Genomic DNA, 18,806 nt, shown 5'->3' on the forward strand with positions numbered 1-18,806 from the left:
TCTTTAAGAAGGAAGACAATCTAAACAGGCCTAAGGGTGAGTCAGAGGAACCAGTTTAATTATTTGCAGCAGAAATCTGCACAAGTGGTTGAGTCTAAGATCTCCTCAGAAGCATGAAAAGCCCTAGGCCCATGTGGCCCAGTAATGAAAGTATTTGTTATTTCTGCTATCCTCATTTTTCTGCCTTGATTTTTTCCCCTTGAGTTGCAAGCAATAAATAGTTGAGTTATTGGGAGCAATCTGGTGTATGCTCTTCTTGCATAGTCAATACTCACAAGTATTTCTACAGGACTTCACTGTTGTTGTTTTGTTGTTGTTTGTTGTTAGGCCAAGGGTGGCCAACCAAATTATTGTGGCTAGGGATCAGTGTTCTCTCTATTTTTTTTCATCTGTGTGCGGAATGAGTTTTGTTCTGGGTGGCAGTATCAAGGCAGTGTGTTATAACGGTATTTGTGTTATATCACCTTTGTGCTTATTAAAGAGACTTTTAGTTTGGAAAAGTCTGTCATTGTTGACCTTGAACTTTAAAGGTCAGGTCCTCAGTTGTGATAAGAGAGTGGAGTACGTTGCAGGGTTATTATAACATTGTCTGAATTATTTGTCCCGAGAGTCAAACTGTACAAAGTTCAATGGGGCTTACTCCCAAGTCCATAGAACTTTAGATTTGGTGGCTTAGGACCTTCCTGCACCTGAGAGGTTGTTTTAGTCTCTTCTGTTGCAATAACTCTACAATTGCAAAACTGCATACAGTCGAAACTCTCAGGGCCACACTCCCTATTGTTCAGGAAGGTGAGGCAATTTACTTCCAGTTGGATCTGCCTGGAAATGTCTGTAACCAGCTCATGAATTGCTTGTACTTCCAGTACCTTTGTGATAGATGATCTGGAGATTGGTACAAAATGCAGCATCAAGAAAGCACTTCCTTGCTCCAGCATCACAAGAACAGTACATGGTCATCATCTGCCCAATTGAACACCCTGCATCCCATCAAGAACAGAGATAATGTGCTGGTGATTGTGTTAGAAGAGACTCATTTAAGTAACCGAAGCTGTGTAAGTATACCTTGATTTTTGACTTACGCTCTTAAACACTATGCTATATCAGCTTCTTTAAGACGTCACTTAATCCCTGATTTAATTAATTCTGCCTTGCTCTTTGTTCTTTTATTAAATTATAAATACATAGGGACATAGGAAACTGCCATATACTGAGTCAGATCATTGGTCCATCTAGCTCAGTATTGTCTTCACAGACTGGCAGCGGCTTCTCCAAGGTTGCAGGCAGGAATCTTTCTCAGCCCTATCTTGGAGAAGCCAGGGAGGGAACTTGGAACCTTCTGCTCTTCCCAGAGTGGCTTCATCCCCTGAGGGGAATATCTTGCAGTGCTTACACATCAAGTCTCCCATTCATATGCAACCAGGGCGGACCCTGCTTAGCTATGGGGACAAGTCATGCTTGCTACCACAAGACCAGCTCTCCTCTCCTGCCTTATCCTGTTGGTACAGGAGGGTTTACATGAATTTAATGGAAATTATCACTATCCCCTGACAATGTAGGAAATGAGTATGGATGCTGTGAGGAAACAAAAGGAGGGCAAGCTAAAATAATAAATAATTTTTTAAAAAAAGATAATTTCTTTCTATCCACTAACATTTGTTTGTCTCTGTTATCTCCTTCTCCCAAAATATATTTATTCCAAACATCAGTTTTCTCAATTTCTTCCCTTCACTAACCCCCTTCCGTTTCATTTTGAGACAAAGACTGCTGCAAGAGAGAGAAACTGCATCACCTGCTCTTTTAAAAATTGCACATTTGGTTTGCACATTGCATACAGTAAGAGAGAAATCCAGCCAGAGAAGCAAGAGCAGAGGAGACAGCAATGGTGACAGTGTTGTCTCTTTCTTTTACCAGCAACTATTGGGGGTATACTTCTTGGTAGAGCTGCTTAGGGCCTTAAGTTTTCTGGCACAGAAAGCAATGTGCTTCTAAACATATGTAGAGTGCTTTTCTCCACCAGAAATTTGAAAAGCAGATCCAATCCAAGTCAATCACATGCTGTTTAGACTATAATACCATCAAATGAGCTTTTAATATTATAATAATAATAATTAATAAACTTTATTTGTTAGCTGCCCCATAATAAATTGTTCTCTGGGCGGCTCACAACATTAAAACATCCAATAAAAACAAATAAATTGCATCAAGTCAACACACCAAAAAGAATACAAAATACAGTACAAAACAATTAAAAAACTTTTTTTTAAAAGTCAATTTAAAACATCAAATTTAAAAAGACTGAGTGAACAGAAAATATTTACCTGGCATCTAAAGGAACAAAGTGATGGTGCCAGGTGAACCTCACTGGGGAGGCTGTTCCATAAACGGGGTGCAACCACCAAAAAGGCCCTCTCTCTAATTGCCACCCGCCTCACCTTGTTTGGCGGAGCACTTGGGGCAGGGCCTCCGAAGAGGATCTTAAGGTCCGAGTCAAGGCATATGGGGCAAGGGCAATAACAAATATATTTAGCAAGGTGAGGCAATTAAATATGACCAATTAAACAATAAAACCAACAATAAAACATTAAAGAGTCCATTGTAAAATGTCTGTTTAAAATCCTTTCCCACTATTTGAAGACTTATTTCTCCAACATACAGGCATCCAACGCTAACTAGTGAAAGGCAAATATGTGTGATAGGTATTAAATATTGTCAGTCAGCTGGAGAGCTGGGAGGATCCTGGTGGCCATTGCTTACACTGTAATTATCTAGAGTCAGCCAACCTACTTGTAATTACCATTATAACTTCAGCTCTGTTTAGGCGTTAATAAAAACTAGAAACTGTGTATTCACATACAGTGTATCATGCTCTGAAGTCCCATCCCACAAGGACATAATCAGAAGCCCCACGCCTCTCCTGCTGTCCACGAGTACTGAGTTTGTCTCTGCAGACAAATGCATTAACCATGGACTGCTGGGGGTGGGGCTTCTGAGCACATCAGTGCAGGGATGGGCGTTTAGAACGCGCTTTCAGAAACGCTGTTCATACAGTTGGTGAGTATAGCATCCCTGGTTTTTATAGCATCTGAACAGGTCTAATGTCTTATTGGAATCTGGAAGACACTGGAAATAGTGCATCACCCACTAATTAAACACAAGATGTTGAGGACTATTAACATGGTCCAAAGTGCCTACACACAAGGCATACTAATCATCCCCAGGACTGCCGTTGTGTGGATGTAACATTGGACTGCTTATCTGCCACATGCACATCACTATTTGCAGTATTCAGTTTTGTGCCCTGCCTATTTAAGAAAGAAGCCTTAAAGCCCTCAGTATAAAAAGACTGGCCATGTGAGGAACTTTAAGAAATAGTGGCTGGCATACAACATAATTTTGCAACAATGTTTGAATGATGCACGATCACAAATGTGGAACAACACTATTGTGCAAGAGTACTAATTGTGCCAATGTAATTGCACTATAGTGTGCCCATTGGAAATAATGAGTCCAATTCAGGGGTGTAGCTATAACTGAGCGGATAGGTTCAAAGAAGTGCCCTCCCCTCACCTTCTGCCCCAGTCTCCCCTGCCCTCCCCCCCCCTTCTGCTTCAGTCTCCCTCCCACCTTCTGCCCGCCGGCCGGCCCTCCACCCATCCTGCTCCTCAGGGCGGCGGGGCTTCAGCTACCACCAGCCCTCCTCCTGCTGCCCATCCTGCTCCGTCGCGGCCGCCCGTCACACATCCTCCTCACGTGTCCTCGCCCGTCCTCGGCCGTCGCCTGTCCTTCCGCCGCACATCCTCCTCCATCCCAGCTCATCCTCCTCCGTCCTGGTGCCCGTCCTGCTGCTCAGGGAGGTGGGACTTCACCCACTGCCTGTCCTCTTCCATCCCGGCCCGGCCTCCTCTGTCCCAGCGCCCGTTACCGGTGCGTGGGGCAGCGTGCTGGAACTCTCGCGGGATCTTGCGAGAGTTCCACCAGGTATCCCTACGCATCCCTACGCATTCTGGCTTAGAGAATTAATTATATAGAAGATACTAAAGATTACTGCCCTTGCGCTCTACCCATAATTACACCTTACTGAAGACTACATTCCACCTATTGTATCCTGTGCACTTTGTAGTGCCTTAATGTTGTGCACCTATTTACATGCCTTAATGTTGTGCACCTGTTTACATGCACCTATTTACATTACAAAGGAACAATGCATCTACCACCCTGCCTGGAGATTTAATTTTTAGTGACTCTGAGGAGGGAGCAGAACCCTGAAAAATGACAAATCTAGCAACTCACATGAAAAAACTGAACAAGGCATCCAAGAGACAAAAACAGTGACAGGGGCTGTCCCTGGTAAATAGGGACAGTTGGAGCCTATGCTTTTGCAATAGAGTGTCAGGCCTTGGCCAAGCTTGGTGCATAGGTTGCACTGCGTGTGGGATAGTCTCCCATTACTTCATTTAACTTTGTGTGTTTTTTTAAATCAAGGGATGTGGATGAACAGTAAAGAAATAAAGCATTATGTCCTGAGTAATCCATACAGGAGTAGCTAACAGTTGGCCATTATCTATTTTACACCCTTCTTCCTTCCTTCATACCCTGAAATGTATCCCAATGTAAAGGACATAACCATTATGCTATTTGGGCTGACTACTGAAACAGTACTACACCTTTCCCAGGTAGGAATCTAACCATGATTTTATTTATTTATTTATTTATTTGATAAATGATTTCTGAGAGAGGAGATAATGACAGGTCTGGTCTTAGTACCAACCCAACAGCGTAGTTCTGAACAGTTGCCAAAGGCAGTAGTAGTAGATAGCCTACATTTTGCAGGTGCACAGCTGCTTCTCAGCAGACTATATTACACAGGAACTGATCAGCTTTCTCACCACCAGAACTGGATGCTGAAAAACCAGCCAGGCTGGGGTAGCAACTCATGGCAGCCAGGTTGATTCCCACATATTATTTGGGATTAGGAGCAGAGCTTCCAGGCTAGTGGACTAACTTTTCAGCAGGCCTGAGCCCTGGCACCTCTTTTTTTCATAAATTATGAGTAATGACTTCATTGAACAAATCAGCAATGTTGTTCTAATATATTGTATTGAAATAAAAATCTCCATTTGAATTAGGACTAAGAATGTAGAACACAAACCAAGAGGAATAAACCAACTTTTATCCTATCTTGATGAACATTTCTAGGTTAGTTTGTGGGTAATGGCATGCCTACATTGGGAAATAATTATTAGGTTACCAACTGTAATCATTCTAATCTTCTAAATTGCATCTGTAGTGAAATGTGACCCAGAATCAAGAATCAAAGAGGAGAAATCAAATTCTTTATATGCAGCAGCAAGAGAAAGGGAAGCTGAAACTTAATGAGAACTGAGTTTTCATTTCAGTTGAGTTCACTAAAAAGCTGCACTGTGCTCTTAAAATAATAAAGGAATTGCTTTTAACTTAATGGCATATTTGACATTCCTTGAACAGCACCAAAGGTGTGTATGATGTCTAACAGGAAAGATCTAGGGCACAAGTGTAAAACTGTGGCCTTCCTGCAGATATTGGCCTACAACTCCCATTATCCCTGGCTACTGGGCACTCTGATTAGGGATGATGGGAGTAGTACGCCAACAACAGCTGGAGGGCCACAGTTGGACACCCTTGATCTAGGCCCACCCCTTTTAAAGAAAGGCTCTGTTTCTTAACTAGGCCCTGCCCAATTTTTCAAGCACTGGCTCATGGCTCTGGCAATGTGAGGAGGGTCTTTGCTAAGACTGGTAGGAGACTCCTCTGTGTTGGAGGACTGTCATATTTGGTAGCAGTTGCTTAGACCTTTTTGTGAGTGCATCTTTGCTGATGGAGCCTTGAAATCTGCATTCAGGTTTAAAATAATAATTTAAATTATTGTCTTAAGTTTCTTTTGATTCTCTCTCTCCATTTTTAAAAATTGTTTTGCTTAAATTCATATTATAAAGATTGGGGTTAGACATTGTAATATTTAATATTTCTAGGTTTTTTGTATTTAGAAGTAATTTTCAAAAACAAAACAAAAAAAACCCCAAAACCCAGGCAAAAAATCCCAAACACCCCAGTTCCTTCCTTCCTTCCTCCTTTTTTTTTTTTTTTTTAAAGAGGAGAAGAGGAAAAGTATGGTGCCATTTTGCTTTCTTCTCTAGGCCATTTATGTGGCAGGGCTGGGGGGAAGGAGGTTTTGCTGGGCTGCCCCTTGGAACTGGCCCACAACTTGCCGCCTCATGCAGCCTTCTTTGCCCTTCTTGGTCAGCACTGGGAAGGAATGTCTTCATTTTACTGTGTTTACCTGAATCCAAGACTAGGGTTTTTTCCAAGTTCTTTGATGTTAGACTTGGGTCATTTTTCAGAGTCCACTTCCTTTTGGGTAGATAAAGGTAGAACCTGTATTTAACCTCTATTTTTAAAGGGGCTTCTCTTAAATTCAGTGTCATCTTGTATTTGGGTAAATACGGTATCTTCCAGTTGTTTTGGGAGGTGCTTTGGTATTGTGTTTAAATGTGGTTTTATTTACAGCAGATGTTTTAACTATGTTATTAACCACCTTGGGAACCATGATGGATGGAAGGATTGTATTTTAAACAAGAAAAGTCCTATTAATAAAAAATAAATAACACGATACTTGCTCAAGAGTTGCTATGCATTTTTATAGATCCTCTGCACAATATACTTTAGAAATGTACTTGAAGTATTTGTAAAAGCCACTAGGGAGCAGTTTGCGGTTTTGTGGAGGTTTATGAAGACAATGTGGATCATTGTGTTCATTTGGAAGCCTGTAAAATTAATTACTTCACAAACAAATGCAACAAACAGGAGGCACACACACTCTGTATTTGAAAACAAATAATGGGTCTTATGACATCTTAAAGACTAATAGATCTATTGTGGTATCATTTTATGTGAGAGGGAGGAGGGCAGAAACAATTATTCAGAATCTCAGAACTGTCTGAATCGTTCCTTTATTGTCATAATAATACTGTTCATATCCTGCTCTTCCTTTTTTGTTTGTTTTTGGAAAGCTCAGGGTAGCTTACGCAGAGTTTACAGTGATCTCCTATCCAGGCTCTAATCAGGTCCACACCTCCCTAGCATTATTACTACAGGATTAGGTGCTCCCTACTATTTGCTTCAATGCTGCTGCTGCTGCTGCTGCTGCTTCTTCTACTACTACTACTTATATACCACTTTTCAACCAAAGGTCTCAAAGCGGTTACATAGAAAAATAAATACGTAAATAAAATGGTTCTCTGTCCCCAAAGGCCTCACAGGCCAAAAATAAACATAAGGCAGATACCAGCAACAGCCACTGGATGGATGCTGTGCTGGGTTTGGATAGGGCCAGTTGTTCTCCCCCTGCTAAATATAAGAGAATCACCACTTTAAAAGGTGTCTCTCCTGAGAAGCTTGGAACAATGCCTTGATTTTCGAACAGCTAGATTTGATACCATGCTGTAATTGAGAAAGTGCACATCTACAGTACAGTGGTCCCTCGACTTACGAACTACTCGACATAAGTATTTTTCGAGTTACAAACGGCAGTTTTAGATCTGGTTTTAGATGCTGTTTTTTCGACTTACAAATTTTTAGACGGGGTTTCCTCGACTTACGAATTTTACATGCAGTTTCCTTGACTTGCCTGCCTGTTTACTGCCTGTTTATTCTTGAAAAGAAATGTTCCTGTGCAGTTTGCAAGCCTTACTGGGGGTCTGGGTCTTTTTTCTAGGCTCCGGAACGCATTAATCCGTTCCCAATGCATTCCTATGGGAAACCGCTTTTCGACTTACGAACTTTTCGACTTACAATTGTGCATTCGGAACGGATTAATTTCGTAAGTAGAGGGACCACTGTATTAGGGGCATTTCCAAAAGAACCCTTGCCTCGGAATCATAAAACACTTGTCCAAATTTACACTGGGAGTTATGGTTGGGATTAGATCAGGACTGCACATCTTCAGCCCTCCAGCTGTTGGACTACATGCTTGACGATTGGCCACTGTGATGATGGGAGTTGTAGTCCAACAACAGTTGAAGGGCTGAAGCTGTGCAGTCCTGGATTAGATCATCTCCAATAAAAGACTTAAAAGTAATATAATGCAATATGGTGAAAGCCTTGTATTTTGCTTACAGTACTGTTGTTCAGAATAGGCCTTTATCCCATAATCTTTGTTGCCTCTATCTTTTTTCCTTCACTATCAACACTTAGATTGTAGACTCCTTGGGGCAAGGACCTATCTTTTTTGCTTAGGTAATAAGTGGTGCAGTGGGGAAATGTTTGACTAACAGGCAGAAGGTTGCCGGTTCAAATCCCTGCTGGTATGTTTCCCAGAATATGGGAAACACCTATATCGGGCAGCAGCGATATAGGAAGATGCTGAAAGGCATCATCTCAGACTGTGTGGGAGGTGGCAATGGTAAACCCCTTCTGTATTCTATCAAAGAAAACCACAGGGCTCTGTGGGCGCCAGGAGTCGAAATCGACTTGACGGCACACTTAAGTGCCATATACTTTGATGGCATTTTATAAATATAATTTGTTTTATTGCTGAAAGCTGTCAGAAATGACTTTAATATATAGGGGTCCGAATCTCCTCTCTCTGACAGAGCCTAGGTGTGGTATGTGTGGGGCGGAGCCACCATTGGGCAAAAGGGTTCAAAGAACCCTGGCTGCCAAGAGTGCCCCACCCCATGGCTCGGGCTCCATAGGAGCCCAGAGCAAACTCCCCCCCCCCACGCCCGGGCCGCTGAAAGCCCGGGCGAGCTCTTTGCCAATTATTTCAGGCAGCTCCGACTGCCCCATAGAATGTTTTTCCCTTCCTCTCCCTCTCTGGAGGGAGAGAAGGGGAAAACGTCCTATCAGGCAGCCGACACTGCCTGAAATGACAAGTTGAGAGCTCGTTCAGGCTCTCAGCAGCCCAGGCCACGCCCCCATGGCCTGGGCTGCCTAAAATGAGAACCTTCCTGACTGGCCTTCAAATTTTTCCTGTTCAAGTTTTTCAAAATACTTCCATCTACCCTTTAATACCCTTAAGGGTTAACATTGCAAGACCTTAGTTAGCTAGACTGAATATACCTAACACTGATAAGCTTACTGCAGAAAACGCTCTCTCCCAGCCTGCTGTTTAGATGGACTTGCATAAATAAAATGTGTTGAGCATCTCAGAATATTTTTTGGACAGTGTCCAGGATGACAGTCTAACTTTCTCCTCTGACGACTTGGTGAAGGAGATGCAGCAGGGAATTAATGGATTCATTGGAAATTTGCTTAGTCTCAAACAAGCCCTGACTACAGTACAGACGCTGGTGAACCCGCCTGCAAAAGATGGCCAACACCAAGCAGAGAGTAAATTAACTGACATCTCTGGAAATTTCTGACCAAATGGAGGTTGCAGTGCAAGGAGATCAATTTGCCTTAAGCAATGTCACCTTAGATAAGGATTTAATAGATCTTTTGAACTCTGAATATATACAGATGGATTCCTTTACTGAATTTCCTCTCATGCCAGCAGATGTGACTATCAATGAGCAGACAAATTTGGGAGATGATTTTTTGATATCTGCTGCACTCTTGGAAGGGAGCTCTTTGAATAAAGCAGAGCTTTTAATGGAACTACAAATGGAGACCATGAGTCAAGAGAGCCAAGAGATAAAAAGTGTGGATGGGTTTTATGCAGAAGTATATACATGAAATACAGGGAAAACGCCTCCATAGTAACCCTTCAGAGCTTGTTGAGTTTGAAAAAGCAATATAAACTTCTGGGGTTTTTTTTGGTTTTTTTAAAAGGGTGCACACAGAGATTCATGGCAACAATTGATAGCTTCCTCTCAGGCCAAAAATTCAACTCTTTTTTTGCACTATGTGGCTATGAGTCCTACACGTGGTCCTTCCCGATTGGATTGGATTATCCTGGCCACTGTATGGGAGAGTCACTTTTATAATCTTAAGGGAGGAAAATCACCTTTTTAGTTTAAATCTAACTGCTGACTTGCTTCCAGAATGGCCTCCAGTAACAAGTTTGGACTCAAGTTTTGGGTGGTATAGAAATGTAAATAAATAAATAACACCAGCCAAGACCTCAAATTTGGTAAAACAGCTGAAGCTGGGAAAGGCCCCAGGCTATGATAATTAAAAATAATATTGAATGGTGGGCCCCTATTTTGGTCTCGCTTTTCACTTTTATCAATCGATCAGCATCTATCCCAAAGAACTGGGGTATTGCTATCATTATCCCCATTTACAAAAAAGGGGGGAAGATATCTTCTCACCAATTATCGACCAATAAGCCTTTTGAGCATACCAAGCAAGATCTATGCTAGGCATTTATACAAAAGGTTGCAAGATTGGATAGACTCTAAAAATATTAGCACCCGAACAGGTTGGTTTTAGGCCTTTTTATTCACCATTGTCTCAGGCCTTGCTTCTACAGCATCTGATAACAAAATATATTTCAAAGCCTGAAGGGGTCCTTTATGCTGCGTTTGTTGACCTTAAATTTGCATTTGATTTAGAGGAGAGAAGAGCTGGTCTTGGACAAGCATGACTTGTCACCTTAGCTAAGCAGGGACCTGCCCTGGTTGCAAATGAATGGGAGACTAGAAGTGTGAGCACTGTAAGATATTCCCCTCAGGGGATAGAGCCGCTCTGGGAAGAGCAGAAGGTTTCAAGTTCCCTCCCTGGCTTCTCCAAGATAGGGCTGAGAGAGATTCCTGCCTGCAAGCTTGGAGAAGCCATTGCCAGTCTGTGAAGACAATACTGAGCTAGATAGACCAATGGTCTAAATCAGTATATGGCAGCTTCCTATGTTCCTATCTAGGGAGAAGCTGCTTTGATTGTCACTTACTTTTGTTAATATATAAAATTTATCAGAACACCTATTTGAAAGTTACATGCAATGTGGCAGGTTATTTCTCTAAAGACATTTCATCAAAGAGAGGCTTGAAGCAAGGATGTTTTCCGGCTCCGTTATTATTGATTTTGTATACAAATTCTATGGTTGCCTCTCTGACTCATGTAGACTTTCATTCTCCGGTATTTGGAATATGCTCCCTGCTGAAATAAGAGCATCTCCTTCTCTGTTTGTTTTCAGGAAGACCCTCAAGACTTTCCTGTTCTTGCAAGCTTTTAATTAGAATTTTAATAATTTGTTTTATATTCTTTTTATTGTGTTTTATGTATTTTAACCTGTAATTTTAATGTTGGGATTTGTATACTGCCTAGAGATTTACATAACAGGCAGTACAAAAATATGAGGAATAAATAAGTTGTTATCACTCATGTTAGCAGATAAGTTTACTTCCAACTGGGAAATGGAACTTAAAGAAAAATTGTTTTCCTATGGGTTTGCTCCACAGTCATTGTTGGCTATGAATCTTGATCAAGCTAGCCTGGTGCTCTCCCAAAGAATTTGTGATGTAGTGTGGTAATCTGATAGAAGTTTTATATCAAGGAGATTAATAGTGGGTAACCAACTATTGAATATGAAACCTGTTAATTATTTGGAAAAGCTTACAGTAGCAAAATACCCTAGAGCCTTCACACTAGCATGTTTTGAAGTTTTACCTTCTGCTGTGTTTGAAGGCAGGATCAAAAGAGTCCCTTACACAGAGCGGTTTTGTCCTTGCAAGTCAGGTGCTATTGAGACACTACCACATGTGCTACTATACTGTAGTTTCTACAGGGATACTCTCTATGAACTAATAGTGCCCCTCCTAGTAAACTCCCCTGGCTGCCTGGATGAATTCTATGTAAGCTATCTTTTATCTGATAGTGATGACAAAATTACTTATGCAGTTGCTAAGTTCTGTCTCATTGCTATTAGAATTTGAAGTAAAAGTGTATCTGTATAGCTGGACTCCATAAGGTATATGAATATCTGGATTAGTTATGGATACTCTTTGAGTTGTATGTATGTATATATTTTTCTGGTCAGCGACTGTAAATAAACTGAACTACAGAAGTCAATGCTGCTTTTCAAGTTTTTTTTTTAATTATTATTACCAGCAGCTGACCTTCTCAGGAAAATTGCCTAATTCTTTTAAATTTCAATGGGACTACTCTGAGTAATTTTCCTCATTGTGTCAACCATTTCTGTAACTGTTTGGAAAAATACTTTGTGATTGTAATGCATAAACATGGAGTGCAGTTTATGTAACACACATTAAAGAGTTAATTGTAGTGTTTTGTCTGTTCCAAGGGTTGCTAAGAAACACTACTAGGGCTTGTCCAATGAAAAGTAGCGGTGATGACATAATGGTATTGCTTTATGTTTTGCTGTCCTGCCACTGAAGTATTATGGAGATTTCACAGAAGTACGGGTCTCTGGAAAGCTAGGTTTTCATTTATGATGCAGTTTAACAGGGATGTTTTAAAACTCTGATTCTTTTCTGTCCACAGGGCTAAAACCTTCTCTAGTTGTGTAGCAAGTTCAGTGTATGTTACATGTATATTGCTCTACAGCTAAGTAGGAGTTATGTGTCCAGAATGGTTTTGAGCTAATGATGAGTTGTGTAGGAAGTTATTCTTGCTGCTAACTGAAAACCAATAAAATTGATAGTGTGGTCTAACACCTTTTTTTTACTAGGAAGTGTACATAGAACTCTGTGCATGACCAGGGATTATTTTTGATAATATGATTTCTCCCAAATTTTATTCTTTTTTTGCTTTTCTGTGACTGAAGCATAGCTAATATTGATTTAATAATCCAATTTTATGTGCGTAATCAGTGTTGCTATTCCTAGTGATTAAACATGATAGCTTAAGAACAAGTTTGGGCTTTTTATAATGTAGGTACAGTATGGAATAACTATATTAGCAATAGCAATAGCACTTACATTTATATACCGCTCTATAGCCAGAGCTCTCTAAGCGGTTTACAATGATTTAGCATATTGCCCCCAACATTCTGGGTACTCATTTTACCGACCTCGGAAGGATGGAAGGCTGAGTCAACCTTGAGCCCCTGGTCAGGATCGAACTTGTAACCTTCTGGTTACAGGGCGGCAGTTTTTTTACCACTGCGCCACCAGGGGCTCTGATGAGATTGTTGTTGTACAGCTTGTTAGATTGTTGTTGTACAGCTATAACTACAGTGTAACAGTTAGTGTATGTTTAAGGTAACATTTAATGAAGGACTTTAGAATTGTTGTATTCTATCCAGTAATCTTTTGCAATTTGTTTGTTTGGACATTTGACCCAAGGGGGATCCTGTAGAGAGTGTGTGGGAGGAGTCAGAAAGAAAAAAGGAAATAAGGATAAAATGGAATTGACATAAGATTCCCTTGTGTGTATGTGGGAAGCATATATAAAACAAGAATTAACTCACTTTGAGAGCAGTTAGCATATCTGTGGACATTCGTAGTCTTTAACTAGTATAGCAGGCGTTTCAGAATCCTTATGGACATTTTCCAGATGAGTGTTTATGACACACAGTCATAAGCATTCACATTTCATTAAGATACAAATAGCTTTCCTCCAGCTATTGTGTGTGATTTGTGGAGACATGTCTGTGCTCAAATGACATCCCAGTACTCAAACTGCAGTTCCTGCAGAAATATCAGTGCTCATACTGGCATTCTCCTAGTGCTCAAACATCTGTTAATGGTTGAAGATAAACATTAAAATTTCACTGCAGCTTGCACTGCAGCTAACAAGCTGCAGGTTTAATGCTGTATGAATTCAGCTGCATGAGTATTAAGGACACCTATTGGCTGGTGCTGGTTACATTCTGGTGGTCAGTAATAAACTCATCTCCACCAGTTTATGCTCCTTTTTAAATCAATTTAAAATGTTTTCAAACATTATTTTATTTTTCCTGCCTTTTCTTGCTTTACCACTCCTTCTGCAGGAGTGTGTGTGTATGTGTATATGTGTGACTGGCCAACACCAGCAAAGTTACCCTCTCCCTGACAACACTGCTATTCCCTTGCTATTTCTTTTGATCTGTTGTTTTCAATTAATGTATTAAAATGTTTGTATTTCTGTCTCAAATGGTTCTCCATTTCCTCCTGTCCATGATGAACTCATAAGAACATAAGAACAGCCCTGCTAGATAAGGCCCAAGGCCCATCTAGTCCAACATCCTGGATGTTTCAAACAGTGGCCCACCAGATGCCCCTGGAAGCCTACAGGCAGGAGTTGAGGGCATGCCCTCTCTCCTGCTGTTACTCCCCTGCAACTGGTACTCAGAGGCATCCTGCCTTTGAGGCTGGAGGTGGGCTATAGACCTCCAACTAGTAGCTGTTGATAGACCTCTCCTCCATGAAGTTATCCAAACCCCTCTTAAAGCCATACAGGTTGCTGGCTGTTACCATATCTTGTGGCAGAGAATTCCACAAGTTGATTATGTGTTGTGTGAAAAAGTACCTCTGTTTGCTGGTCCTAAATTTCCTGGCAGAAGAATTTCTCTCTATCCACTTTCTCTACACCACGCATGATTTTATAGACCTCTATCATGTCTCCTCGCAGTCATCTTTTTTTCTAAACTAAATAGCCCCAGGTGTTGTAGCCTTGCCTCATGAGAAAAGTGCTCTAGGCCCCTGATCATCTTGATTGCCCTCTTCTGCACCTTTTCCAATTCTACAATGTCCTTTTTTAGATGTGGTGACCAGAATTTTACGCAGTACTCCAGGTGTGGCCGCACCATAGTTTTGTATAAGGGCATTATAATATTAGCAGTTTTATTTTCAATCCACTTCCTAATGATCCCTAGCATGGAATTGGCCTTTTTCACAGCTGCTGCACATTGAGTTGACACTTTCAACAAGCTGTCCACCACGACCCCAAGATCCCTCTCCTGGTCAGTCATGGACAGCTCAGATCCCATCAACATATACTTGAAGTTGGGGGTCTTTGTCCCAGTGTGCATCACTTTACACTTGCCAACACTGAACCACATTTGCCATTTTGTTGCCCACTCACCCAGTTTGGAGAGATCCTTTTGGAGCTCCTCACAATCTGTTTTGGATTTTACTACCTACTCACATGCACAATTTTAAAATAGGGAATAAACTATGACTAAGTGATCAGCAATACTCCCTATAACCATCATGGAACTGTATTGCTAATCCTTACTGGGCTAATAATGCATTAACAGTGTCTTTAGCTGAGTGGTGGGTGGGAATTGCTTGTCTTCTTCATCCTCTGGAAAGGCTTGAAGCCATACACCCAGTAACATTTTGTAGTGGTCATTATTATGCCCATGTTGTAGATGTGCTGTGAACACCAATGTCCATATCCTATTTGAAACATAGATGTCCTCATGTCCTGAATGGGGGTTAATCCAGGTTCTCCAAACTATTTTTAAAATATATTTTTTCCTGCTCTTATCAACATGAAGAATGCTGCATTGCAGAAAATAACGTATGAATTAGTACCTAGTTTTCTAATAAGGTAAATTTGCACATGGTAAAAGCTGCAATCATAGTTTCTTCTGTCTTATTTACATTTGAAAGTCTTCATTTCCTGTTTGCTTCTTTCTAGTTTATTATTAAGTTGTACAATGAAAGCACAGTATATAAACAGCACCGTTCAGGGAAGGGCGATGTGCAAGCTGGAATGTATCAGGTACAAATATTCCAAACATGTAGCCAGTTTATTTGGGGAAAGTTTTCATTCAGAGTGTAAAATTGATTTGATTTAAGGAGATGGTTGTATAGCTCCTACAGAAAGAGAGGACGTACGTTTCTCATACCTGTAATTGCTTATTCAAAACCTATATTATTTTCAAGTTTTATAACACTATGTTGTGAACACAGAGTGAGATCTCTGTCCCACTTTCTATCCCAATTATTTTCTCAGCATTCTGAGTGATACGTCTTGGAACCAATTCACACTCAGAGTTTATTTTCAGAGTGTGCTGTCTTGTTCCTTGTTGGCAGGGGTGTTGCTCATTACTCAAAAGAGCCAGAGCCCAGGCCCATAGCCCTCCTTTTGATAATTATACTCAACCATGCCCCCTCAAGAATAATTATGTGTGATTGCTCTCCAAAGAGGAGGAGCCAAAGTGTCTGTTTTGTCTTCAGCACAGCACCTTCTAGGGAGGAGACAGAGAGCAGAAGCGATTATTTCTGCTGGAGTAGCAGCAGAGGATTTCAGCCCTCATCACCCTGAGCCCTCAAGCATGGCAGGGTGGCTGGGTTATCCTGGCACAGCAATCTTCGTGTGGGAATTGACAGTAAATGATGTTTTCCAGGATAAACCACCACCAAGGATTTATTCTTGTTTGAAATTAATATAACACTCTTCTCTTTTACACAGAGCTACAATAAAGCACATCTTCCAACCACAAACAGTTACCCCCAACTGATCTTAACTGTCATAGACTAGTTAGAACATAAGAACAGCCCTGCTGGATCAGGCCCAAGGCCCATCTAGTTCAGCATCCTGTTTCACGCAGTGGCACACCAGAATTAGTTCTTCCAATCTGCATATGGAAACCCCAGTGACCAATTACCACAATGTTTTTGCTGCCTCTACTTCATTCAGTACAAAACCTTCAGTATAAGTTTATACTTTACCACAAACAAACACAAATACTTTCTAACTGGAATTCTAGAATAAGAAAAACCCTCATTTTATCACACAATCATGGCAAAAAAGTTAGTTGTGTATTCAGCTGCAATCTGGAACATGTTCAAAAAGCGTATTGGTATTATGCTAAATCAGAAGCTAGGCACATGATGAAGCATTCAGAAAACTCCTGCATGTCTCCCTCAGACAGCTTTCCTGCATGCCCTCCCACTGAATAGAAACTGACTCATACACAAAGTCAGCTTGGATTGAAAATGTCCCCCAAAATGGTTCCTTCATTATTAGACAAGTTTAGCTTAATTATTAGAGGACTGATCATGTTCTGACACCAAGACTAGAAGAACAGAGACCAAGGAGCAGGCTGAGAGATATTCTGATGCTAAGGAAATTGTCCACCAGAGACTCTTCCCCTGCCCCCATTTAACTCCCTTGGATTCCTTCTTCCTTTGCTCTTCATGTGTTTTTAATTTAAGCTACTAATGCAGCGATGACAGTGGTGAACGCAAGCAAAAATAGACAAGTATGCAAAACATTATGAAGTTTTTGATTGGGGGGAATCACCCACATTCATAATTAAATTTAGGACAATATTATGGGAGTTCCAGCTAATGGGCTGGAACTATTTTTTTTTTTACCAACGAATGGCACACTGCATCATCCTTGTGCACTATTTTAGGATTTTCCCTGAATGGCTCACTGACAGCAGTTCTTTAGCAGGTTCCCTGAAGGCTGCATCTGAGAGGGTGGTGTTGAATAACCATGCCATTTATAAATTATACAAGTATTGGTTATCTGAATGCTGTTAAAATTCATGGTTTATTAGCTGTTCAAACAACTTCATTTAACATAAATGCCAGCCTAGTTGCCTTTCATCCAGCAGATGCCCAGCTGTGAGTTGCTCATGGAAAAACATAAAATAAAAGAGACATTTCTGTACAAAAGACTGTCAGATCCATTATGCTCCCAGATCCCCATTTGCCTTCCAAAGAATTATAAGACCAAACAAAAAGGGACTACATAGACTATACTGTAAATCCTCAGAACAGCTTTGGGTCACTTATGGTTACATACTCCCACTGCCATCATACTGTTCATTTGCTCATAGGATTTCATTGTCACTTTTGGCATTGTTCCAAACTGTTCTTGACATTATTGCTGGTGCCCACATAGGCTAATCAACACTGAGTACTGGTGTGAAAGACCTGATGAGTCACCTCGGTCTTCAGTTCAGGCACACAGTACATACTGTGAAATTATATTTCTTTTCCTCTTAGGAGGGAATCCCTCATCATCACCGCAGGGTTTTTTTTTTTTTTTTTTAAAGGGCTTGTTGCGCTCTTATCCACTTCAGACTGTGGCATTACTTGTTTGATACACTGAAGCATATTTTATTCTTCTCTATAACATGAAATACCTGAGCAAATGTCCTCTTTTCATTGAAACAATGCTCCATAAATGTCTGTTTAAACATTGGCCTGGAAAGTCTTAGGATTATAATAAAATAAAGAGACCTGACCTGCCTAGTGCTTTTCAACCACTGGTACAAGTACTATTGGTGGTATTTCTCATGGCAGGTGGTACTTGGCCCCACTGCCTTGATGACTTCATGACAATGCTCTGTCTCATCTGAACCTGCTGGAGCAGCAATTTAATGGCAGCAAGCACTGTTCCCTCTAAAGCGTGTGCATGCTCACATGTTTTCTGATGTCCGCTCAGTTAATTTTAGAACCTGCTCAGGTTGAATTAGGAAGGCCCCACTCTGAGTGCATGTGCGCACACAGTACCTTTATACTGTCGCCCAGAACAAAACTCATTCCGCATAGAGATGAAAAAAATTAGAGGGACCACTGGCAGCAAGGTGTGGCTGTGCAGCAGTTCGGCCTTCAAAAGAGGCAAAGGTTGGGCAAGGGAGGTGCAGAGTGAAGGAGAGATCAGAAGGAAGCAGCAACTGAAGAAGCTTCTCCAACACTGCACAAACCATAGTCCAGCTAGCTGTCTACTCCAGTACATAGCAGTAATGTCCAATGGCAGTGGCCCTCACAAAGGTGGTATTTGCAACAGTGGCTGTTGCAACAAAAAAGGGGTGGGGGTGGGGTAAGGTTGAGACTAGTCTAATCAGAAGACTGGGTGTTTGTATTCCTAAGCTAACACTCTTAGATGTCACATTATTTGCAGGGGCGGGGGAAGTACAATCCGAACAACTCAACAAGACTATGCACACTTCAATCGATACTTCAGCCTCCCACCCCCTGGCC

General features: G+C 41.1%; 1 long non-coding RNA gene across 1 annotated transcript; it reads left to right on the forward strand.

Moving 5' to 3' along the window:
- Positions 1-924: 924 nt before the first annotated feature.
- LOC128350269 (uncharacterized) lies at positions 925-12,198 on the forward strand. The gene is made up of 2 exons (XR_008319223.1): positions 925-1,052; positions 11,111-12,198. It is a non-coding gene; the product is annotated as an uncharacterized LOC128350269 (long non-coding RNA).
- The last annotated feature ends 6,608 nt before the right edge of the window (positions 12,199-18,806 follow it).

The sequence above is a fragment of the Hemicordylus capensis genome, chromosome 1 (genome assembly GCF_027244095.1).
Source record: "Hemicordylus capensis ecotype Gifberg chromosome 1, rHemCap1.1.pri, whole genome shotgun sequence".
In the NCBI taxonomy this organism is placed as follows: domain Eukaryota; kingdom Metazoa; phylum Chordata; class Lepidosauria; order Squamata; family Cordylidae; genus Hemicordylus; species Hemicordylus capensis.